We start from the raw sequence: 27,132 nt of genomic DNA on the forward strand, positions 1-27,132 counted from the left end.
GCAACATACACGAAGCATCGTAAACTAACGATCGATGTGTTTATAAAGTTTATCCATTATTATACGACAAAAATTTGTCATCAAAATATTTTCGAAACATTTTAATCGAGATGCGCGCGATAATATTTATTTAAACTTGGGGAAGAAGATTGGGGCTGAGATTGATTGTAATTTGTTAAAATAAGGATTATAAAAAAATTAGTAGATAAGAAATACTTCGTTATTATTATAAGAAATACACATTAAAAATAAATATAATAAATTGCCAAAGTTATGTTTTAATTATAAGAGAGAGAGAGAGAGAGAGAGAGAGAGAGAGAGAGAGAGAGAGAGAGAGAGAGAGTATATTATAAAAAAGATATAAAATTAAATATCATTTTATATATAAACTCTTAATTTCTTTAAATTATCTTATGTGTGTGCTTATGTACATGTAATGCAAAAATAAAAAATTTATATAATTCGAGAACATCATTGAAATTAATTCAATTTCAAAAAATTTTATTTCTCCACAATAAATTAATACATTCTATTGCCAAAAATATTTATAAATATGATATACGTGTATTGTTAAATCTGCCAAATCTCTTTTCCGTCATTTTATTGTAAGAAATGTGTAAATTTGTAAAAATTAAAGATAGTATATTTTGAATTCATAAAACTTTCGAATATTTTGATCACGTGTTTAGAATAATATAGTACAACATAATTTTACATTGATATTTATTATATCAACGCGGATAGGATGTTATTTCGGCCGGCAATCAAACCGGAAGTAAAATTAAATCATAATAAAGAGGAGCAAGAACGTCCGTCTCTCTGTCATTCTCTTTACCGTATACGTACCGAGATCTACGTTTTCACGCTCCGTAAATTCGGGCCTGGGAATTTTTCATAAATTAGACAGGTGACGGTGGCGTTAAAGTCCGCGGGAAAATTCCGAGAAGCCCATAAATAAGGAAAACGCTCGCTTCCACGTCATCCGTTCTTTCAGCACCTCGGTTAGTTTACACGGCGTGGCATTGAAAAGGATGGGTTGCAAAGTCAAAAGATGAGAAAATTGCGAGAGAGAGAGAGAGAGAGAGAGAGAGAGACAAAAAGATAAGAAAAGTGAAATGTACCAGTAGAAGTTTGCATTCTTCAAATTACATTTATCTCTCTTGTTGTTCATGTAAACAAAACGTAATTAAAAATCAAATTGTTCAAATAATTGAAAGGCAAACGATATATTTAATTATTTCATTGAAATCAAATTTAATTGATTTTGCAATACATTTAACATTGATGTTATTTCATATCAATAGATCTATATTCTGATAGCCTTACATATTCAATATATATATATACCAAATGAAAACTTCTTAAAATTATTCAATTTTTTTAATTTTTAAATTATAAAGTTTTATCGAATTTTTGAATTATCCAAAAAGCTCTTGAATAAACCTTAATCGAAACATTCCGATTTAATTGTAAATATTAACTTTTGAAATATCGTTTAGTAAATTTTCGAAATTAACGGATGAGAGGTCGCTCTCTAAATTCGTAGGATACGTAGGGACGCACGATTAAGTTGCAGTCGCGCGTACAAAGTGCCAATTATTCTTGCTGCAACGTTAGTTACGATGCATCGGGCGCCGCGACGCCTATTCTCCGCGAGATGCGGATCCACGTGCGCACTCTTGTGGAAAGTAGAGCGGAAGAAATGTAGGTGGGGAGCATATCGGTCCTGTGTACAAAGTGTCGAAGGGGCACCCTTAACGAGAATGCTCTTGCGAATTGCGACCCGTCGCTGTGAACCGCTACTTGGCGAGAGAATTTCGAGAGCATGCCGGTGAATTCTTTCTTCGCGAGGAAATCCAATCGATAATCGAGGAATACGAGACTACATCTACGCGAAAGTGGCAATTATTTCGGAAAGTGCTATTTTTATTTTTATTTGTAGTACCAAGCGCGAATGGCAAATGTAAACAACGCTACGCTGCATTTTGTTTTTCATCGACGGGTAAGGTGACGAATCACGATGCAACCGTCATTAATTTCGACGCGAACGAAACTCAATTAAATAGATAATGGCATTCGACTTGCGAGTCGTATTATCGCGATTGCGAGCGCGAATAAAAGCTGCCGAATTGAAGCGAAATATTTTTCGAACACAGTACGTTCTCTCAACGCGATGCGCGCCGATGCGTAATAATATGGACGATAAATTCCACGCGCTCGCGCCTCTTGGATCCTCTAAGTAAAATATTTTCTCTCGGGAGCCCAGTCAAGATTTTCCTGACGTCGCTACGTGTAATGCCTCTTGCAACACTCGCCGCGGTTGCTGGTGCGTCGTATTTCACGGTTCCTCCCGAAGCGAGGTCTTAAAGAGTGATATATTACTGCCGCGGGGGGACGTTTGTCTGGGACTTGTGTGCGTGTTTGTGTGGATCGATTTCTGAAAGGGTACCAGTAAGAACCGTTCGACGCCCATAGGAAACACATGTGCCCGTTGCGGCCTCCGCGGAATTATAAAACGATCTTTTCTGAAACTGTTAACCCGCTCAATCCAGATTTATATCGAATACATAGCGCGCAGCCCGCATGAAATACGAAAAACTAAATTAACTCAACATGCAATGATTACGAATGAATCCGCTGCATGTTCTCTCTTATCAATTATTTTATCCATAAAACAACCTGGAAACCGAATATTTTTTGTTAAATCCCTTCTCTATAAATTTTTTTAAATATATAATTAACATAATAAAAAGTTTTCGTATGAAAAGAGACTTTTCGATCAGTCAGGGATCTGAAGAGTTTTGTATCGTGTCGAGCGAACGAGAAAATGAGAGCACTTGCTATTTAAAGATTGAACAATCAATAAATATAATATCTCGTTCGTATCATCTTCCCGACATTATATAAAATAGATTGAATGGGGGAAATAATAAACGATATTTTTTTATAATTGAAATTTTTAATAAATTAGTATCGTGTTAAAATTACTTTAAAGTTTTCATCGAAAGGGGAAAACTTTTCTATATTCCGTGAGTGCGATTCGATTTTTGCCTCTACCTCGCTCGCTCTTCCGCTACTACCCAGCCACGTCGTATAATCGAATTCCCCATTCCGTTCCCTCTCGCGGACGGTGGTTTGAAATATATTTGTTTGTCAGATCGCGTCGAGTCGGGGCGGCGAAGGAAAAGTAAAAGAAACGGTGGGAAAAGGCCCGCGCCTCACAAGAGAATCGTAAGCCGCGTATTTACTGAAGCGCGACTATCCGCGACATATGTAGCACATTCATGCATATCTCGCCGCTTCGACGTACAAAGATTATGTGTATTTCGCTTCAAGGTATTATTCAAGACTGGCGAAATATTTCAAGATTTGGCACAAGAATTCTCCATAAATACGAAAAATATGAATCCATTTTTTTATATATTTTTTCAAATATATTTTTTCTTTTCGTTGAGTAGAAATAATTTCACGTAACAGCAATCGGCTTTTCTTGATACGTCAAATTTATCGCTTAGAATGCCTTTTTTGTACGAAGTTAAGCTTGTTTCAATGAACGAATATTCTCATTTACTGAACTTCTTCCAAAATAAGTGCGAAGATCTTTTCATCTATTGGTAAGTATTTCATTTATACACTATTATAATATTTTACTTGTGCAATATGTATTCATAAAAGCAAGAATAACGAGACCGACTGTGCTTGAATAATCCAATGTTGAAATAATTGCAAGGGCTGGCTGCACATGATTAAATGTAAATCGTGTATTACAACGCTATTCAATTTAAATCATTATCATTATCTCAAGTAGCTCTTGATCAGTTATATAAACCGCATTTGGATGCGTACATTAATCCGTTGCTGAATCGCAGTTTGTGGCACGAAATTCGAAGTTGAAGGCTGCGGGGAATACGAGGTACCGAGAAGAAAAAAAAAACGGGATAAATTAAAGAAGAGAGAGCGCGAGAGAGAAATGCACGCACACGGCCTTAAGAAATCAAAAATTAACGAATTTAATTTGGGTTTACGAGATCACTTTAACGATAGTCAACGCCGAGATATCAGGTATTTTAATTATATACCGGCGCGAGATGCGGGCGAGTTTGCATCGAACGCGACAGCGTGCATTCCAATTTGAAAGGCCGATTCTCGCGAGGATTCGTTTCGCGGTTATCGCGGATGCGGTTTAATCTCGGTTACCAGCTGCGGCGGAGGAGACGTCACCCCTCTCTCTCTCTCTCTCTCTCTCTCTCTCTCTCTCTCTTTCTCCGGCGCTACCTGGAATTATTCACAAGTATTTTGACGCGGTGAGACACGACGCGGAGAGGGTGAGAGCATGGTAACGAGGATCAAAATATCACCGATCAATAATTTCGCGCCATGCTACTACTCCAACACCAATATACTTAACTAAAGGAACCCCCGAGAGAAATGTCGTTTTGTGCGTGTGTGCCGGCCATTCTTCATTTATCGCTTATTTATGAAACGATAATAAAACATAGATAATCTCGATCGTTTCTTCCCTCTTTGAAGTGCGACAAGCGATTGGAGTAGTCGGAGAACTTTACGAGTGCTCGAAGAGAAACATTCGGGCTGACGTATCAATTTATCTCGTCAACTCATGAAACGGCGGATCATCTTGCGCTGTAAAAAGAGACCGGCAAAAAAAAAAAATTCCTGCGTTATACGAGATGTCAGACTTTGAGAATGACGGGATCGGTAATCCTTAAGATTTCTGTAAAAGCGACGGCTCTCTCTCGTTAGTGACTTCGGTTACCAGAACCGCGCGAACAAGAGACGCTCTTTCAACCGCGGCGGCGCCGCTCAAAACTGTTACAAGACCCTTTAACATTGTCCAGAGATATAGTGTCAGCTCGGTTAAACTCAAATTCAGCGGAAACGTGTTACCGTATAAAGCATATTGTCTATAACCGACACGTCGAAATCATGATCGGTGATGTATATGCTTTTATAATTTGTAAATCTCAATAATAGACACAATTCTCGAGCATATTATTGTAATTATATTTAAAAAGTATTAGAATAAAAAAATATATAAAATATACACATGACAAAATTATATTTTATAATATATAAAATTATATAATTTGTGTATATATATATTATTTTTATTGTTATATATATTATATTATGTACAAGATATATATACTTATTTCATAACAAATATAAAAATTTTTTAAATAATGCCAATAATATATCTTTCGCTAAAAGGTACAAATAAAATTGTGTTTCCAGCATCTGTTGCTTCATGCTTAACATACAATGTTCATAAATAACAAATGATAAAAATGCATACAATTTGACTTGCAATGATGAATTATGCCGCGTTTATGTATGCGTTTCGTGGCAACGCTCTCAAAATATTCGAAAAATGGTAGCTACTCCCCCAGTAAAGTTGGTGGCTCTCCGTAGAAAGTTGAAAATAAATCTTTCGCGAGGTGAGTGACATAAATGCATGTCACGCAGAAGGAACTCGGCGCGTTCCTAAGAAAAGATTATGCATTCTATTCGTCGCCTCTGAATCGTTCAGTTTCCATTTTACATCACGCATTCTACATCGTGCGATCAAATAAAATGGATGCTAAGTCGTTTGCCAAAATGAACTATAAAATGAAGAATGTGATGCGACTATATTTGCAGTTGATATTTTTTTGAGATAAACTGCACCAACATGTAATATTTTAGCATCACATTTTTATATTATCTACACACTGCATAACTATAATCGTATATCGTTTTGTGCTAGAATTAATTAATAAATAAATTTATTCGACAATTTATTATATTCTTATCTTATCTTATAAAAATTATATTTGTCGAAATAGTTGAAATGGTAATTCAATGCAGAAATACAATGAGTTGCAATTTAATCAATCGATTTATACTCGCATTAGAATGCCGGGCATCGGTGCAACTTTATTTTTGCACTTCGAACACTTGCGCGTTGCTATAATTTTCAGTTTCGGACTGCGTTCGCCAATCGATAAGCATTTGAACGTACCCGCTCCGAAACTTCACGTGCAGGGAGAAAGGTTTGGAGTTCGCAGCTTTGTAGACAGTTTGAAAACAGATTGCAAACATGTTTGAATACAGAAAGCATCACAAGTGAATCGATATTAAGAGAGAATTCTATTCAGAAAATACTAGATGTAGTAAAGATAATTTAATAATGTTTTGTAAGAATTGCATAAATTAATTGCATTAAAAATCTTTCTTAAAATTTTTTTTTTTTTATTACTTATATATATTCTTTTTCTCAAATAAATATATTTTTCATACAATTTGAGATATGAAATATATCTGAATTTTATGAGAGGGATATCGTGAATATTTTTCGAAAGAGTCTTGTGTGTATCAATAAAAATTCAAGGTCCCGCAACTATTCATCAGGCAAATCAGAAATATAAATTCATGCAAATCGCTAACCCATATTTTGTGTACGGTTTTGCAAAAACGCTCCTTCCCGCGAACCATTAATAGTCATCGATTTCGCATCGCGCACTCTTCGCGGCAGTCAGAAGCACGTTTGCTGCGAATAAATCGCGCGATATTTTACGACGACTTGGAGCACCCTCTTCGCGAGGGAGAGGATGGAAGACGAATCTATTCGAAATCGTCGAACCCTTTAATCTACTGGCTCAATGGCGCCGAGCGAGGATGCGGTATCCTCGTTGCTTTTCTCGTGTATCGGCGAATACGTCAACCGTGCGACGGTTATGATTTATTGCTGCGCGCCGGTAAATGTCACCAGGTTATCCAAAACCGATAAATCGGGCCCGCCACACGACCGTTTGGTTATTGCCAGGTGCGTTTTCGTGATCTCGCGTTCGTCCGCGCCACCCACGGTGCTGGGATTAGATCGGGGAATGGTTGCCAACTGATTTGAATATTGGCTATCGTCGACTTATCTCTGCACGGCGACGGGAAGCACTTTACTTGCAAAGTTTAGGTTTGGAAATAGGTTCCGTCTGGTATGTGGACACGAAATAGCGATATAAATCTCAATAATAATAAGCCCAATATTATAATTTAGGAAACTTTATTGGAGGAACGTCCAGTTATTTTTACCTTATATACCGATTTATCTCTTTACAACCTTTTTATTTTAACCGTGGAAATACGGAGATATTATGTAATATAAAATAACTGTGATTTTTTAGTATTAAGTACTCTCTCAAAAATTTTCATCTCGTTTCTTAAAATAAAAAATAAAAATGACGTTTCTCCCGTTTGGACAAAACAGTAGGAAACGAAATAAATTTCGTTGCTGCGCGAAGATAATTTATGATGCGTACTTATATTTTAGTATTAGTATTGCGAAGATTAGTATGAAAGATAGCGGAAAAGAGGGTAGAAAATATGAGATATATATCTATTGTCTTCTTGACCCATAAACTTAAAAGCTTTCAATTTTATGCGATTTCGTCCATTACATCTATCTTTTGAATCTGTGATGCGTGCTACAATCGAATAAACACGATCCTTATACAGACACTGTTCTCATACATTTGAAATTGTGTCGCGTTTGAAATTTTATTTTGGAAAAGGTCAAATTCACTCGTTCGATGACGGAAAGTCTCATCTCATATTCCTATCATCTTCCCCGGGGTTTAATTAAAGACAGAATACGGTATTATATGCTATAACAATGTTAAATGACATCATTTATTTCTACGATATCGCACCTTAACAGCGTAAAATGTGAAATACTATGTGCGATTTGTTACGCCATGGTAGCACTTGTCGGCCAACATGGTAAAACTTGTTGCACCTCACACTTGCTCTCGAAGCACATTCTGGATAATCGACGAAATCTGCTTTAGGGCGGAATTTACAGGGTGTCCGCACCCGACTAAATTCGCCATCCGGTCAGCTAAACGTGTTCGCGGAAACTTCGATGGGGGCGAAAGTACAATATATATATATATATATATATGTTCTTCCTATATACGTGCGTGTTACTTCCTATCCAAGAGAGAAAGAGAGAGAGGGAGGAGTTCGTAATTAACGAAGCAACATCGTCGCCATGACAAAGCTCGAGGCATAAAATACGTACATATCTCCGCTTCCCGTGTCGATAATCTCGTGTCTAATGTCGAACTTTGGTTCACGTTCGACCGCACATTTTGAAGCAAACACCCGTTGGACATGGCATGTGCCATGCGCGTATAAAGAGTCGAATACATGCGACTTTCGAGACGAGAAACCGCGACACCCAGCCGGGAGACCCTCATCAATCTCACATGCGACTTTTGAAACGTCACTGCACTACGTCGTACATGTTCGCGCCTTTCGCGCGGATTGAAGCCCCATTCATAAGGTCGCGTGTCCCCCATCGACTGTCGATACTTTGGACGTATCTTGTGCCTTTTTCCATTTTTACCGCCATCCCGAAGAACATCGTTAACGCACGACCTTCAAATTTACCGCGTATAATACAATTTATACTACGGTCGCATATAATGATTAAATCGTGATTGACATTTCGATGTCAAGTATTATTATGTAAAATGTCAGGAAAATAATACAAACTGAGGAACATTGCGCTACTTCTCATCGCTTTGTTACTTTCTTTTTACTGCCTCCCGCAAGACTCTTTCGAGATGGGCACATTCAAGCTTTTCACAATCCACGCTTTTCTCATTCTTATCGTTGTCTTTCAAGCTTTACATCTCATCCTACCTTTTTCCCTCTTCGATCCACGATAGCAACGCGAATACGTACGATAGCTTGCAGCTTCCGTGAGATTTACTCTTGTTTACTTGTACCACATTATGATTCTGCAATAAGAGGAGAAATTGATCTCTGCCAGTAGATTAATATTTTTTTTAATTTTATTAATGCTTTATACTTTTAATAAATAACAGCATTATTAAACTTAAACTTAATTAAAACAAGCGTGAATAATTTGATAAAATAAAGTGTAATTTGATATGTTTATTATGCGGATGTCAGATTTCAAAAATTGTAACAAAAAGGATAATATTCTTTTAAGAAAGAATTATTTAAAAAATTTGTTCATATAATGAATTATATTTAATTCATGTGACGACTGACAGAAAAATAATTAATTTTTAAAAAATTTCGATGATTCTTTCACTGACAGTCAGTCGTTGACAATCTACGACATCGACTTTCTCATACTCGATGCAAAAGTAATATTAAAACACGTTTCACTGTCGTCTCCACGTCGCGACAATAAATTCCTTCCGTTTACTACTAACGTCAAATGTGGAACGCTTCCGCCTGTATCTGCGCAAGGAGAAACTGGAGATTCTATTACTTTTGAGTGTTTAGAACCACACGCGAGCTGCAACCAGGCCGAGCGGACGGTTCTACGCCGCAAAGTGAGTACTTACGGTTTACGGGATATGATTTGTTCGTCAAGACATGTTTGCTTCTACAACGTAATCTTCTAGCGCGCGTGATAAAATGCGTCTATTCATTTCTAGCAATGATTACGAGAAATAACTCAAGCAGCATCAATAATTAATATAAAATAGAAATTTTAAACGATACACATGGCTTTGTAGAAATAATGCTATTAGAGCAAAATATTGAATATATATATATATATATATATATATATATATATATATATATATATAATGCGATTTCTCAAAATCACTTGCGTATACAAAAAATATTAATAAAAATTTTCGATATGTATAGCTAAATTTATTTACTGCCAATCATAACACGAAGAAAACACAATAAATAGTTACATTTCTGTCTGGGATTTTTTTATCAAGAATGTCATGTATAATAAAAAAGCTTCAAATATTTGTGAATTTTTAAATAAATTCAAGATAAATTTCACTACAGTGTACATGCTATTATGCGCGTGTATAGTTACGATATTTTCCTCTCTCAGCGCTTTCTTTTTCCCGACCTTTCCATCCAAACTTTTCAAAACATTGGCCTCATCGCCTGATACGAATGACGTTCGACCGCCCCGAGTCTGCCTGCTTCGTCCAGAAATGCAAATTTATGCTAAGCGAGTAAAGTAATACGACCAGGGGAGAAAACTTGTAAGCAGCCAACGATTTAGAGAGGCATAATTCGCCGCCGACGAAAGTTCAGCACTCGGAAAACTCTATATATTTTTTTCGCTAATACGTCAAATTATAAGAAGCCCATCCATACGATATATAACTACGACAACTTTAGATCTCTTATATTTTTTGCTACATATATCTTATGTCGTTCTAGTATGTTTTTTTTTTTCCTTTTACGTCAGTGATTTAGAAAATCTTTTATTAGTAAAAATAACGAAAAAGCTGTGAATGAATTATTGTACAATAAATATATGAAATTCGCTAACTGTGAATTATATTACAAATAATTCCTAATACTTTTAATCAATTCATTGTAAAATAATTAAATCAATATAAAATAGATGAATAATTTATTACAAAACTACGAATTATATTGAAAATATATATACGAGAAGAAATTGCGCTGCAAAAAGAAACTGGGCCAATGTCGAAAGAAATAAAAAAGAGAAATAATTGACGGAAAATTTAAATAATGTTGAGACATCAAGCAATGTTTATATATGGCTCGGGCATCTCGTAAGTTGTTGTTCTTATGAATTGTAGCAAAAAAACCCATTGGCCTTCTATGATAACAATGTACTCGTAGCCAGCACCGATCCCGAGATATCCATATCGCAGAAATGACCGCTACGTGATTAATGTTTGCACGTAATATCATCTGCATGAAAGCATACCTTCCCCCTCTTCCCCTTCCCGAGAGGTTAAGACTGATACACGATAAGAGAATATTATCCAACTAATCAATTCGCACGTGATACACGAGATAACCGACCGGTTGACACTGAATAATGTTCATAAATCACCCGGTGTTAGATGAACGCTATGTAAATAACATTAACGTTATATAAATGATATTATTACTGGACTATTATTACTAGCGTTAATTTATAACCCAGATTTGCCAGTTACTCGCTGTATTAACCCGTAAATGATCAAGTCGTGAAATGCGCAAGAACGGAATGCGAAAGCTAATGAAACTCAAGCTTCGTAAAATATTCAGTAGAAAATATTAGTTATTTTTTAAATTATGGCATGGAATATAGAAAAAGGATCTATTTTATAATAGAAGAGAAGGATTTGTTGAAAGTTATTGGAAATTATTAACTTCAGAAAAGAGTCAAGACAACTTAACATGTATTCCTGATAAAATATCATGGCATTAATTGTTGATTACTTAAGATTTCCTAAAATCAAAATTTAAAATAAAACCATAAGAGACACTTCGCGATAAGAACAATTATATCTTGTTTTTTGTATATGCGTTATTGCACCGCATTCCTGCCTCATAGCGCATTGAAGTGTGTGCACACACGCGATAAGCACGAGAAAGCGCGGATTTCTTTTCTGTGACAGCGTGAAGAATCTCCGCGAAAAACTGGCATTCGTAAAAACGATAGCGACGCGTAAACGCGGTTACGCTACTGACAGATTATTGGAAAACAGATATTTTCGAGCGGCCGTTGCGAATGGGATTGCTTTCGATCGGAACTCCATTGCTACACTTTAAGGACAGCAATGTATTCGGATTCGTAATTCATCGTTCTCTCTCCACTTGGATAATCAAAATCCATTCGTTTCTATCGTTTCCATCAAATATCCAAAACGTCTTTCCCGATACCAGTGCTTTATAAAATAGAACTTTCATAAATGTCACGAGTTTTATGAAATAATTTTATTGTTCGCTACTTCTTTTTTGTTTTGCTTTAACAAATTACACTTTGAATTATTTTAAAGGGGTAGAAAAAAGCACCGGTATATAATATAATATTATTTAAAAAATGCATACGTGTTGAAAATTAACTAAAAATTTGGAAAATTACTTTATTATTTTTATTTTATTTTATTATTTTATTACTATGTTATATTTTTTTATTTTTTTATTATTATATTATATTTTTTATTATTTTATTATTTCATTACTATATTATATTTTTTATTATTTTATTATTTAGAGTACATTACGTGTGTGTACCGCAAATTGTTAAACCATCATAAATTTACCATCTATTTTTTAACACAATAACAGTTTTAAGACATTTCATCGTTTCATCCCAAAATTTTTACAAACAATATCTATTAAAATATGTAAAACGAATAAAACATTGGAATTGACTTTATCATCCATGTGTTCGTATGATCTTTTCAGCAGCGTCAAGAGAATGAGGAATCGATTTCTTTAATCGAGCAGATAGGTCGAGCGTATCAGGTTCTCGAACATTCCCCAAGGGGTTAGCAGGATTCGACGTTAGAAGAGAAGTTAGGCGAGTGTGTCTGACATTATTGCAAGTAATTCGACTGCATTCTCCTCTCCCCCCCCTCCCTCTCTCTCTCTCTCTTTTATTTTCTCTCCAATAATACATTGCAGCTCGATAGACGAAAGTACATTCGAAGCTCAATGTACCTAATAACTGGCAATGAAAGCAAGAGTAAGGTGGTTCGATTGTCGTCTCAAGTGGATAATGTCGGGGAAATTTAATCTAATAGTTTGAATAATAGCCTCTTCTTCGAGCAACAATTTAAGATTACTGTGAAGAATTAAAAACAATCCATGCAATCTCATCGCTATTTTATTTTCATTCATATAATAAGTCGAACATATTGCATTTTGCATGCGCGAAAATAGCCTTTTTAGTCAAAGTGTATTTTAAAGAAAAATGAATGATGAGAAATGACAGATTTTCCGTTTCTGTTAAATCACATAAGTTATAGACAAGAAGTTCTGACAATCGCATCCACGAGATAAACGAAGAGCGAGCGATTACTTGAAGATCCATCTTTGTCGTGCCTTTGCGTTGATTTTCCATAGAATCCTTGCTGCACAATTCCTGAATGAGTGATTGCACGTACGCGTGGAGGTGGAGGGGGGGGGGGGAATAGGATAGGTCGCGGCTACTACGCATCTATATAACGCGTACGCACTTATAGTCACGTGAGACGCGCGATCTCGTCGCGCGGGCACGCAAGTCACGCGACGCGACGATGACAGCTCACGTGTCTCAACGTTGTCATCGCGTTACGCAACTTACGTACGCGTATGATGTGATTGCCCTCTTCTATTGATTGTTACATTTGTTCTCAATATAATCTCGCATTGCGAGTAACAATCGATTGAGCGATTAATAATTAATTTTTGCTGCATTAAACATTACAAATCACATTTAACATGGTAAAACTGCATAAAAGGTAACACACCTCCGATTTTATTGCCATTTAAATATGTTGTAGGGGAGATTCTTCTGACAATGAGTAATTTCCTGCAAGAAATTTGTAGGGGACGGTATTAGTTTAGGAGATATAACAAATTAAAGTTTCGTGGTTTTAATTCTTTTTCTATTATAAAATAAGAAAAAATAAAGTGTGTTTATGTTGTATTTGTGTAGAGCAGACGTGGAAAATGTTTGTTTACGTTTACGGGATAGGTATACACACATGAATACTTTGTCAATAACTTGTTTCATGTATTTCTCGCAGTTCGTTAACAGCTTTCAACGTGCAACTACATGAATTTCTGAGTCATGTCTTCAAAAATATTATTTATTGAATGCGTGGATGGGGGAAAGACGGAGCTCCTCTCAACAAATACAATGTACACAAATTTCACTTTTCCTAATATTACTTTAATACGTGAGAAAAAGCATTAAAACTGTGAAACTTCAATTTGTTATATTTCCTAAATTAATGCCGTCCCACTCTTATTTCTTGCGGGAAATTATTCAAAAAAATCTTTCCTACAACATATTCAAGTGACAATTAAATCGAAGATGTGTACCTTTTATGCAATTTTACTTTTGACATTTATGTATATATATATATATATATATATATATATATATATATATATATAATTTTCATATTTTTGTAATAATTAATTAATCAATATTTAATAAGTAGGCTTTTAATTAATTGTATCGGCTTTTTGCGTCGCGTATATACAATATATAGCATACTTTTATTAACACGCAGCTGTCCTGTTAGAAACAATAGAAGTTTATTGGAATATAAAAAATTAAACATAAGAACACTAAAAGCTCCGATATATACAAATACGATAAAAAATTTTTTAAAGGCCGATAAGAAGCCAGCGCAGTAAATAAAGAGAAAGAATAATTGTCAAAAATTCATTTATTATAAATATAAAATATAATCTTTCGTTTCAATCTCAGTTTAGATCATCTTCAGCATGTCGGTAACTGTCAATAAAAATAAAAATTATATTTTTTAAATAAACGTCAGATTTTTTATATGCGATGGTGACCACTCATCAAAATTAATTTAAAATGCGAAATACAACATATTCAGCGTAAATTTATATTGTAAAATATCAAATATTTCGAGATAATAATAAATTAATTTTTACATGGAATTTAACTATTGTTTGTCTCGTTTGATTGTTTGTCTATGTCAAGATACGCAGTCATTTTGTTGTCATTCACGGTGCGAACGAGAAGATAATGATACGAGACACTCCGTTTATTACCGACTTTTGAAACACAATCACTACATATATGGAAATATAATTCATCAATAATTAATCAATTTTTGATAAACAATATGTAATAATAACTATATATATGTATGCAGTATAACGATTGCTTTTAATTGAAGCACATATTTTGTTTTTATTATGTTATTGAGATGTCGTATTGTAGAAATCGAAGTGATAGGAATAAAAATTATAAATTGTTTTGTTACGATTCTAATAAGCAATAATTATTTTTCCAACAATACTTAGAATCAAATATATTTCGATACTTTAAATTTTTTGACAAACAAAATGTAATTTGTGTCAGTCGGATTAAGATCGCATGATTTATTTGGTCGAGATATGCCCGGGATTTATTTGATCGAAATCTATCGTATAAACAGTCGGCAAATCTAATCATATTTTCGAATATAATATATTTATTGCGAATAGTATCTTTATTTTTAACTTGTAGATTTATACTTTTAGATTTATACTATTAAAATTCGATAAGTATATATAATTTCTCAATTATAAAATAAATATAAATATAAATATAAATATAATATATATATATTATATTACAATATTATATAATATAATCCTTCCAATGGATACACCTTGACGTGGGAGGCTCAGTACCTGGAACCTGGAAGGTTTATCCTAAAGGGAAAACTAAATACCCGATTTTTAATGATGCTTACGGATCGATATCTCTTTTTGTGTCTTAATTAATTCGAGAGTGCTGCGTAAGGTATCGTATCTATTGAACTGTATGAACTTTTCACGAGTATAACGTGAATCAACGAACCCTGATGACTCTGACAACCTGAGAGGAAGAGGAGGTTTAGGAGAGGCATCGAGCATCCTGAGGAGAATATTTATTATTTGTCACATAAATCCATACGCGCATTAATTCAGTTCGTTTATTTGATTAATTTAAATCAGAGAAAGAATTAGAGAGAAAGATTTTTATATATAAATCTTATAAAAATTTATTTAAAGAAAATCTTTGTTTATAAAATTACTTCATATTTATGTATCTGCTTATTATTGTACACATTGGATATATATAAAATTCAGCGTGCACAATAACAATTTGTTGAAATAATATTTATCTTGGGCGCTGCTATGTATTGTGATTTTATATTTGTATGTTACAGATCAAAGCTTCAATACCATCAACTTCGCTGTTGCACATCGGTCGGTGAGTGACCATTTATTTTATTTTGAGAATTTATAGAGTCTATAGAATTTATTTATATATATATATATATATTATTGTGTAATGTATTACTATAAATATTTTATATATATATTTAATTATTAATATATATTTTCATAATAAATGTATGCATTGCGCGATACATAATATTACAGTATAATTATTAATAATTATTATTAATTATTATTATCAATTAAATTGCATTTTTCTTTGTCGGTTGCGACCATATAAAATTTCATAATTTCTACTAGACTTTTGGAACGTAATAATATTTACGTCGCTGTTGAGTTAGGTTAACTTTGCTTCATTATACTTTACCGATTTATAACAATTTTGAAAGACATCATGCGGTGTTTTTACGGCCATGGTTATAAATAAAATGATAGTCATTAATTAATGCACGCCCCGTCGCGCGACTGCTTATTAACGTTATATGTACGAGACGTTATAGATGCTATCGAAAATTTTCCGGACTTACTCTATAAAGAATGTTAAGCTTATTTTATTTACAATTCGCCTCCATCTCTTTCGAAATAGTCTCCTTGTGACTTTATACAGCCAGCGCTTCTGCCATTCTTCAAATTTTCCCTAGAAATCTTTTTGCTGTAGCGTGTGAAGCACTTTCTGCGATTCAGTCTCGATCTCTTGTCTCGAAATGTCGCCCTTTGAGCTTCAATTTCATTTTTGGGAACAAAAAGAAGTCACAAGGCTAAATCTGACAGTCCTCACAAATAATTTTTGCAATTTTTTAAATATTTTCAGGGATTGTGTTGGTATACGGCCGTCCTTTGTGCTTCAATCGTGTTCGTGTTCATGTTTATGTCGTGTTCTATCCAACGTAGAGGCAAGTTGTAAATAAGGTAAACCTAACATTTTTTATAAAGTAAGTCCGGAAAATTTCTGATAGCACACAACACGATGAACGGTTTCCAATCATGGCGTGTTACTCCTATTAACGAATTAATTAAACGCATCGCAACGAATGTGCTAAATATTCGCGGTACGATACTCGTGAACTTGTAATATTAGTGAATTGTTTGTATACATGATGATTTCAATTCAAATTTTATAATAATTTTACTCTTCGCTTTTCTTAGACTTTTTTATTTTTTGTTACAAATTGATGCACTATTGCACATAAAAAACAGATCAATTATTGATTTATGCACATCACTCTTTTATGTATAATACGTATCGAAGCGATGCCAATATCTGACAAGATACATCATTTAAATCATCATAAGATATTAATTGGCGATAAAATTTAATCAGCGGACATTATGTTATGTATATTTGCATGCAATCCAACTGCAAATCAATATCATCATCACGTACGGAAATAATTATTAGAATCTAAATATATCCCGACACCGGATCAATAGGAAAAAACTTAGCAACTATCCTTAAGTACTCTTGGAACTATCGACTTTGTTAACTCTATCCTTTGTTAGGTTCTCGGCTCACGTTCGCTTTTTGAGATCGGAGCGTGATCGGGAATCAAAATCAATCCGGTGAAAGGCTCATAAGTATAGTATATTCGAAACGGATCAACGATCACAGAGCAAACACGATCCCGGGTTCACTTCGAGCACCCTATAAATCTAGCGACTTATTGTTAGCTGTTCGGTAAAATAATCACCGGTATGTAAGATAGATTTGAGAGAGACGCAGAGAGCAGAGTGTCTCTTTCCGAAGTACGTACTCGCAATTTCGGAGCAGTTGCAATTCGATGATTAACAAATCCGGAAAATGATTTTGAAGTTTTGAAATCTCATTCCTCGCGCAGTAGATACGAGAATTATGATTTAAACTTTATTAAGAATATCATGAGGCGAAATAACTTATGATCGTATGATGCGATCGCATGACTGAGAAGAAACGTTTGTAAAATAGTTTTGCTCCTAATAAGCATGTTTAATTTGCCGATAATTGTAATTTTACTATATTTACAAAATTTAATTATATGCAATTGTATTATATTTATATTTTATTATATCGTGAGATCATATTATGAAATGAATAAGATGCAATTGCTGGAGGATCTTAATACGTAATAACGTGTATGTACCAAAATCTCTGAAATTATTTTATTCATATAATAATATGTGAAAACAACATAAACTTTTTTTATAATCAGATCAATCCTGTCGTAATCTTCCATCTCTCATTTGATCACTATCGAAGAATGTATTTCTTTTCGTTCCGCTGACTTTCTGCTGATTTTATAGCGCTCATCCGCCGTTTCGTCTTTCTACATGCAAAACGATGCATTTATCGCACATATGTATATGAAAGCATCTCTGGGGTAAAACATTTCCGAAATAAACTTTTTCAATCCAGTCGATACTACATAAAAGGCGATGACGGAGAGTCGCTGTTACAATGTGTGAAATTATTTCCTGGCAGTTGCGCGGATTAGAAAAAGAGGTAGATAGAAAGAGAGAGTCGGAGACAATCAGGTGAATCGACGCAAAGTTAATGACTTTTTTCCATGAGAAGAGTACCTCCAACGAATCTCATTCGTGACTTACGCTAAAAAAACCGTCTTTATAAACTATTGCGCGATTTTCCTTAAGGAAAACTCAATCACCGTGGTGATCAAGCGACAAAATCTGCAAATAAATCACATAAACCGGCATACGCACAGTCTATCTCATACAAATATAAAAAAACAGAGAGATAAGCAAAATTGATCAATAATAATGAATTTTAACATATTTTATCTTAATTCTACATCCAATTACGGTATTGATTTTATTATTAAAGTAGGATAGCTTCAAATAATGTATTGTTCGTGGTACAAAAAATTGCAAAAAGAGAGATTTTAAAAAGTTTTGCATCTGTGCTTGCGTTTTTGTTGAGAGAGCGAAGGAGGAAAAGAATTTTGCTCGTTAAGTTGTCATCTTTATGTAAAGTTTATTTTTAAAGCGGCCACGCTTTGTCGCCAAAAGACACCATTTGTCGGCGCAGAGAGTATTGAAATGCAAAAACAAAACCGACACCTTTTTGAGATACATCGAAGCGCAACGAGCACCTGAATAACCTTTATATATTCAAATCGGCTGACAACTTGATAAACTTTATAAATAATTTTCTATTAACGATATGAATTTTTGTGTAACGAAATGAAAGAAAAAAAGGGATTACAATTCTGTTCAAATGTGAAGGTTTTATAATTGAAGATCTTGTAGATACAAGATTTTAAGATAAGGGTAATCAATTAAACTGATATTTATAAATCGTTTGATACAAATTGTATGAAAATAATTTTTCACAACAATCAATTTTACGTTAAATTTTTCGAAAAAAACTCTACATAATATACTTTTAATATAACATCTATTGATAACTAAGCCTTGAATGAAAATCTCATTAAAAATACATTAAAGATTAAATAAAAAATAATATTATGCCAAAATATCCATAATCTCTCTCATTCATATTCTTTTCCAGTGAGAATTATTTTTCTTTTAGTTTTCCCATTTGTTTAATATTATTTTATTTATCAGACTTTTTTATAGTTTTAAATTAACACATAATTATTTACATCAAAAACATGTCTCGTGTAAAAAGATTTACAAATTAATAATTTTTACAAATATTATATAATAAATTTGCTTTAGATTTTACTTCGATCGGCTTTATTCATTTTTACATCCATCATATATTATAATGTTTACATTACTCTGTTATTCGTATTTCTTGAAATTTGTAAAATAAAATGTATTATACTGAAACTATCTCGGCAGAAAATCTATTTCTCTAACCGTAAAGAATCTATTTCTTTAACCGCCGCACGTTTCTCAGGTTTGCGTTTACTCTTAACGTTTCGTTTACACGGCATTGACAGATGAAACCCTTTAAGACGTACGCGACGCTTACTAAATCGGAATCGGGATGCGGGAAGACAGATCAAAATACTATTTCGAATTCGACAGAAACGCCCCATTGATGCCCTACTCGAAACAAACGATAGACGTGATCGCGTTTGCAACCGAGATACAAAGTATGCAACATTTGTTTGAATTTTTATTTTCTCTCTCTTTCTCTCTCTTTTACTTTCATATGGACACAATATCCGCATTGTCAATGACGTAAGTAATAAGTGCATATAAATTACGTAACGTATGTAAAGTCAGTTGTCATCGGATTATCCTATCACAACTGGTACTCGTTAACAAATAGCTTAATCAATTGATTCGATTCTTTGAATTTGACATTTCCATGCTAGATTGTAAAAAGCTGATCAACTCATTCTTTTAACATGTGATGAGAGATTTGACATATTATCACAATTACATAAAGTATTCAATAAACCGATTATTGAAATTTAAAAATTCACACACGCATACACTGAAAGAGAAATTAAATTAATTAAACCTTTTAATAAAAGAAGATAATACAAATAAGTCGGTGCTTCTTCTTTTAATAGAAATGTTATTTTTGTTTAATATAAAAAATATATTCTACTGAAAAACTCAATTTATATGAATTATATTTTATTCATATTATTGTTAACTTTACATAAATATTTGCAAAATAATAGCTAGTATTGTACATCGGTAAGGTTGAATCTTAAGAAAATATCGTAAAAAATCTATCCGATTTTCGATGATAACGGAGAAACGCCTGGTATGCTAGTGGAAGTTATCTATGGGACCTGAAATCATCCAAGTGACGCGGTCGGATAAAAATAGGGCAGATCGAATCTCGGCTTCCTTTTGCTCCCTCGAGGCTAGGCCAGCTGGCGCAGTTCGAATTAGAAAAGACACTGCCACGAAGGAACGGAAAACGGAAGTGAATTCGTGTTAATTAAAGCGGAACGTCGCGTCTTTGCGCAGAAGTTAATTTTTTTTTGTTATTATTTTTACAACACGAACAAGACGTTAAATAAACAAGCTGAGCAGTGTTCTCGATGCCATCTCAATTAATACCTATAATTATAAGATTCTTCGGAACTATTTTATGGCGCGATACGTATACTGTAAAAAAAATGTTACAGAATTACATGGACAATAAACGCAAAAATAATACAGTAAAGAACATAAATGTATCACATTTCCATTATTCTTTATATAATTTTACACAATTATTGTTTATATACTTTTAGATAATTTTTATATTTTTTTTTATATTGAAGCGAAATAGCGATGATGAGTTATTTAATCACCGTCTCTAAACGGCAGTGATGCGCATTTCCGAGACATGTAACGAGATTCAGTGCACTTGGAAAATATATAGGCGTGAGAGCAAAACCGCGAGAGAGAAAAAAAGTTGGAATACACAGACGAGAATGATACTCGTTGCTACCGCAGTTGTGTGACTTTATATTATGCAGGAGCTGCTGAATAATAGAATAAGCAGTGATGTACATAGCAGGCCTCAAATCATAGCTCCTTGGATGAGAAAGTACAGTGAATAGAAAGAGATAAAACACGAGAAAAGAGAAAAAGAAGAAAAAAGAGAAATAGACATGTATGTATATACTTTTATTTGAAAAAAATTCTATCATAATTAGACATAAGAGAGAATAATATTATATTTATTGGCGTGAAAAATTTTTACTTATTTACGATTATTTTATATAATGTCAATTTTTTTATAATAAAATGAGAGAGAGAGAGAGAGAGACATATCGTATTATATTTATTCTTTCTATTTACTATATTATATAATAGATAAATGTAACACGCAAAAATATATACGCGCGATTATTGATTTTGTATTAAACAATTTATAAGAATCGTGTATCAAAATCTTGTATTGTGTATTAAAATCTAAATGTTCTAAAGAACATCCTCAGATTTTTTTTTTTTTTTTTTTAGTAAGATTTTTAACAATTAATAAATTTATTCTCTGATTAATACATACTACATTTATTATTGTTCTTTTTTCAATCTGAGAATTTTATAGAAAAACTTCGTGATTATAACATATATATATACTATCAACTTTGCTATTTTTTCTAGCCATAAGAGCTAAATATGCAATTTTGTATACCTCCTGGGTTTTATATTAAAATATATATTTAACTCATATTATACTCTTCATTAAATACAATAAAGTTAAAATTGACTTTTTATTATTTAAATTCTCATTACTGCTGTCCATGGCTTTCTATATTAATACAATTTTACGTATGATTTCAAACGAAACAATAGATTATTATCAATTTTCAGAAAATTAAATCGTCAATAACTTTGAATAGATTCGTTAATGTCTCTCTTTTCGTTTTCCGTGTCATTATAAGAAATGGTCGATGGCGGAAATGAACGAATCCGATACAAATAAACACAAGTAAAAGAAGAAAAAAACAATCTTGTGAAAATCTCCTTGCCTAAGAAATAAATTCACTATCTTCCACAATATCGCGTCGAGATGCAGAGATAGAGAGAGAGAGAGAGAGAGAGAGAGAGAGAGAGAGAGAGATAAAACGACAGAGACGAATTGTATGCACATCGGGTACATCGCAACGGATGAGGGCTGTGATGTAGCTCGATACAAAATAAGACGAACAGCATCCGCGTTGGATGGATGACTGAAGCAATGTGCGAACGACAATGACAACGACAATGACCGAATCCGCGAACAGAAACAGAGTACATACACGTATATATACATGATGCTGGCGCGCGCGAGATGATAATTTGATTACGAGACGTTACTGCAAAGAGCGTCTTTCTTCGGTTTCTTTTCCACGAATCACTCTTCTTTTTCGGTGCAATCGAGTCTCTCTAATCGCATTTTAACACCCCATCGAACGTTGATACTCCATTAATCGACTTTTTATATGTGTGCAGGTTTTGTTTCATGTCCTCTAATACAGTAATCGTTATGAAAAGAGGATTATTCAAGAAAGAAACGGTGAAGCGCGAATTTGTTATCGAATTTAGCAGACATTTCGAGAAATCATAAAATTTGCATTCAAGAAATTTTGGCAAATTGCAGAAAGCAATATTTATTACGAAAACTATACTGATCGTAAATATTCTTTCATTTTTGAATCGATGTAGTTAATGCATTTTTCAAAACAAAGACACTAGTCATTTTCATTTCTTGCGTTACGGAAAAATTACACGGACAATTTTAAAATTAAAAGATCAACGTCTCTCATTAACTAGATATTGTACGTATAAAATGGACCGTAAATGGGACACAAGTGATAGAATGAAGAAGACAGGAAAAAGCAGAGAAAAGCGGAGACGTAAAGCTGCATGAGCGTGAAATAAAGAGAACCACCACGTTCGCACATCACGGGTGTCAGAAGATTCCTTTTTTTTTCGTGCGGGCGAGAAAGCATACCTGCTCTGCCTCTTTTGAAGAGATGTAAAAGAACACCCTTCTCTCCGCATCCCGTCTCTTATTTACCTCGTCTCTTATTAATTAACCACCCTCTCTGTCACTACTTGCAGGAGATAATTTCGAGGATCGACGGAAGTCCGTTAAATGCGCTACAAATTAACTCACTAATTATTTAAGCCATATAAATTTACATTTCTATTCCGCGAATAATCAACACCGATATCAATTCATATGTGAGGAGTCCCGTTACATCGTCTATCTGATATATACCATATATATATATATATATATATATATTTGCTTTATTTCATACAAATAATACCTTAAATTTATATTTCTCGTATTACATGTTGTCGGTATGAAAGTGATGTGTATACGTAACAAAATAATTAATTGTACGTTTAACACGTTAAAAATGTTTGGAATATAAGAGAACTTTGTGATTCTAAAATAAATTTTTCCCTTCACAATTTAAAACGTTTCCAATAACAAATTGGGATCCTATCACACATGTGCAATGTGAAAAGATATTAATTTTTGCATAAATTTATATATACGCAAACTCGTTAACGCGAATAATCAAATTCAACAACAAAGAATTTATATATAATTTTACACATTTATTTCACGATTACTATTATATACGATTATATGTATGCTTTAAACGTACGCGTCCCTCAATGAAAACTTTTCAAAAAAGTCCTCATACATTAGGCTTAATTCGCACAAAATCAAAAGAGAGGCCACTTTAAAAAACGGAACTTGTTGAACAATTCGATATAATGTCGATATAATCGCACATAAAGTAAATTACTTTCTCTAGTAGGTACGGCATTACGACAAGTACGAAGACACGTCTGTATAAAAGATTGCGAAAACCATTTTGCGATTGTATAATAGCTATGTGTACGCGACACGTGGTATATATGTATGTGTACGAGCTGTCGGACAAATATACATAGAGAATGGATGTAAAATCTCCGAAGACTTCCAGATTGTTGAGTGCGGTCGATTGAATTTTCGACGTTTGGAAACGTCGGAAAGTCGCGAATAAACACAGATTGCGCGTCAAGAAAGATTTGAGTAAAACATCTTGATTTATTAAAATCAATCTCGAAAGCGAAGCAATATGTTTGTACGCGAAACGAGATTTAGTCGCAATTTTAAGTTTAACTCTTCACGAATATCGAATATTGATATTTTCATATGAGTTATCAGGCAGTTATCGAAAACTATAATGATGTACTAATATCATCCATTATACATGTATTATTTAGGAGAAATAACAGCATCCGTAATACATGTTGCAAGATATATATACGTAATATAAAGATATTATTAGCGGTAATGAATCAATCATAGTAATTATAATAGATTATGAAAAACACCATTTCCATGGCAATCCGAAGCATTTAAATTCTTAGAAGCAGCAAATCGGATGATATTATTACTATAGTAAGTGAAAAGCAAAGTATTAAATCTTTTTGCAAATAGGCCGCAATGCGGAATATTACAATACATGCATCCTATTGTCTGATTGTGACTTTTCAACGCCTCTTCTAGTCTAATTGCTGTTTTAAAATTTTAAAGCGAAATATAATTCTAGTAACTTGCTTCCTCATAAAGCATTTAATCCTTTGAAGTTACTTTCATTCAAAAGATGATCCCTTGATTTTCATTCCTGCCTCTCTCTTCTTTTTCTCTAAACTACCATGATATCTTTTAAAACATCTAATTTAAAAAAAAAAATTTGATTTTTTTAAATAATACCCTAACAGCATTACGTCGTTATAAGAAAATTTATTAAGTATTCAAAGAATATGGTTAATTGTATTCTCTTACTTCTTATTTTTTAAGATTCTATTTGCCGTTTACTCGTTACGACATCGATCTTTCGAGACTCTCTCTCTCTCTCTCTCTCTCTCTTTCTCTCTCGGTCTTTCCATTTCCGGTCAGGGTCACTGTGAATTCCATCAATGCGTCTTGCACCCACTCTGAAACCCGAGAATCGAAGCGAATTCTCCCCATATGATGCACGGCTCGTAAAGCACCCCGCGAATCCATTTCCTGGGTTCTACGAAGTTCTCATTTTCCCTCATACGAGATGCGAATTTGTAAGAAAATATAAACATAAAATAGAATATGCCTATGTATATTATATTACTAACTAATATGTTTCTTTAATTATCGATAATCATCAATTATAATTAATTAAAATATAGAGAAAAACAATTTGGTTGGTGAAAACTCCGATCGACGGATATATAAGCAATAGAGACATATATGTATGTATTAATATTTTGAAACGTCTTATATATGCATGTATATATATATACAATATATGTCTTGCAAGTTTGGATTTATCTCAAATCACAACCGCAAACGCTCCGGGAGATCGCCGCTATATCGATTTCCGGAGATGTCATTGACACGCTTCTTAACTCGGCTGTTAATATCGCTATCTCCATGGATTTGAAGCATCTTCCGTCAACTAACAATAAGTTGAAAGGCAAGTATGTACACCTGCATAATACGTAAGAACGCATATGTATCGCATGACCAGTATTGTATTATCTCGCGTGTATATATGTTTTGTGATACAGAAACGGAAGGTGAATGTGCATCGTCAAACGGTATGTTATTTTATCAGTTAACCATGATAAAATTCGCCGTTGATATACACGAATGTGTAGTTTCAACGCGTAGCTCTGATAACCGATCTAAATTAAAAAAAAAAAAAAAAAAAAACTATATTTGCATATTTATATGCAAATATATATTCAGAGATATATTTATACGTATTCGTATCTTTTTAAATGAGAAATTAATTCGAATCCTCTTTTGGAAGACAAGCTCATCGATTGTATTGATTATAATTAATTAGAATTGAGGGTAAAAACAGTTTGGTCGATGAAAACGTTGGTCGATGGATAGAGATCTGCTCTTTTTAGTTACAGTTAAGCCAAGAGTCGGCGTCTAGTCTTACAAAAGACGGTATATATCTTCCCTACAACGCGGTAGGTCTTAGCATGGTCAAGTAGTAAGCTAATGCATTATTTGCTGTGTCGCGAACTTACTATGATCCTGTACCACACTGTAAAACATCGTTATAACGCACACACGTGTCTTTTTCACTCAAAACGTTCACGATTTAATATTATAGGAATTGATATATTTTTAACTGCTGATTTAAAAAGCAGACCTCATATGTTCAATAAAATCGATTTCTCGATATTTTGCAAGCATTTAAAACAGAAAATTTATTGGATTTATTTATTTTTCTTTTTTTTCTATCTCAAAAGTAAAACAAATTAATTTTATATGATATTTATTAGAGGCTATATATTTTTGAAGCTATCAATAAATGTTATTAAAATTTCCCGAGAAATTACACATAACGCAAGCAATGTTTTATTTTTGCAAGAGAATGCATTAACCAAAATTTAATATGCGTGAAATATTACTTTTTCCGGAAAAACGATTTATATTTAATTTACTTGCAGCGCGAATAATATAAGTATACAATAACGTTGTTTTTTTTTCAATAATAAAGCAATTTAATATCGGTTGATGTAAATTATTTTTATAAAGCTTGTCACATGGCTTATAGCATGTGATTCATTTTTGTAGCTGTCAAAGCAAAACAATTTTACAAAAATAGAAAGGAGTGCTTTGTTTGAAACAAAAACAAAAAAAAAAAAATTCGCCGTTTGAAACAAATAAATAAATGAATTTAACATATCGTTTGTTATAGCTTGAGTCTTTCCCTATATCCCTCTTCTTATATCTTTTGGCACATTTTTTTGGCAACATCCCTTTTGTGACTGTAAGCGAATCTCGAATACAAACATGCGGATTCCTTCGATTCATTCTACGGAAAGCAAGAATGGCGCACGTGCGCTATTTGATAAAACCGAGAGATCCTGCCGCAGGTACTTTTTCTCATGCATGCGCTGAACAAAGCTTCAAGATATACCGTAAAGGCAGATGGGATGGCAGAAATGTATAAGAGAGGGTGATATAAAACGAGAGCGCGGCCGGCGCACTACGGAAATGCGGATTACAGT

Source organism: Polyergus mexicanus, unplaced genomic scaffold (assembly GCF_030449975.1).
Source record: "Polyergus mexicanus isolate NDT 795.1 unplaced genomic scaffold, iyPolMexi1.0 SCAF_2, whole genome shotgun sequence".
NCBI lineage: Eukaryota > Metazoa > Arthropoda > Insecta > Hymenoptera > Formicidae > Polyergus > Polyergus mexicanus.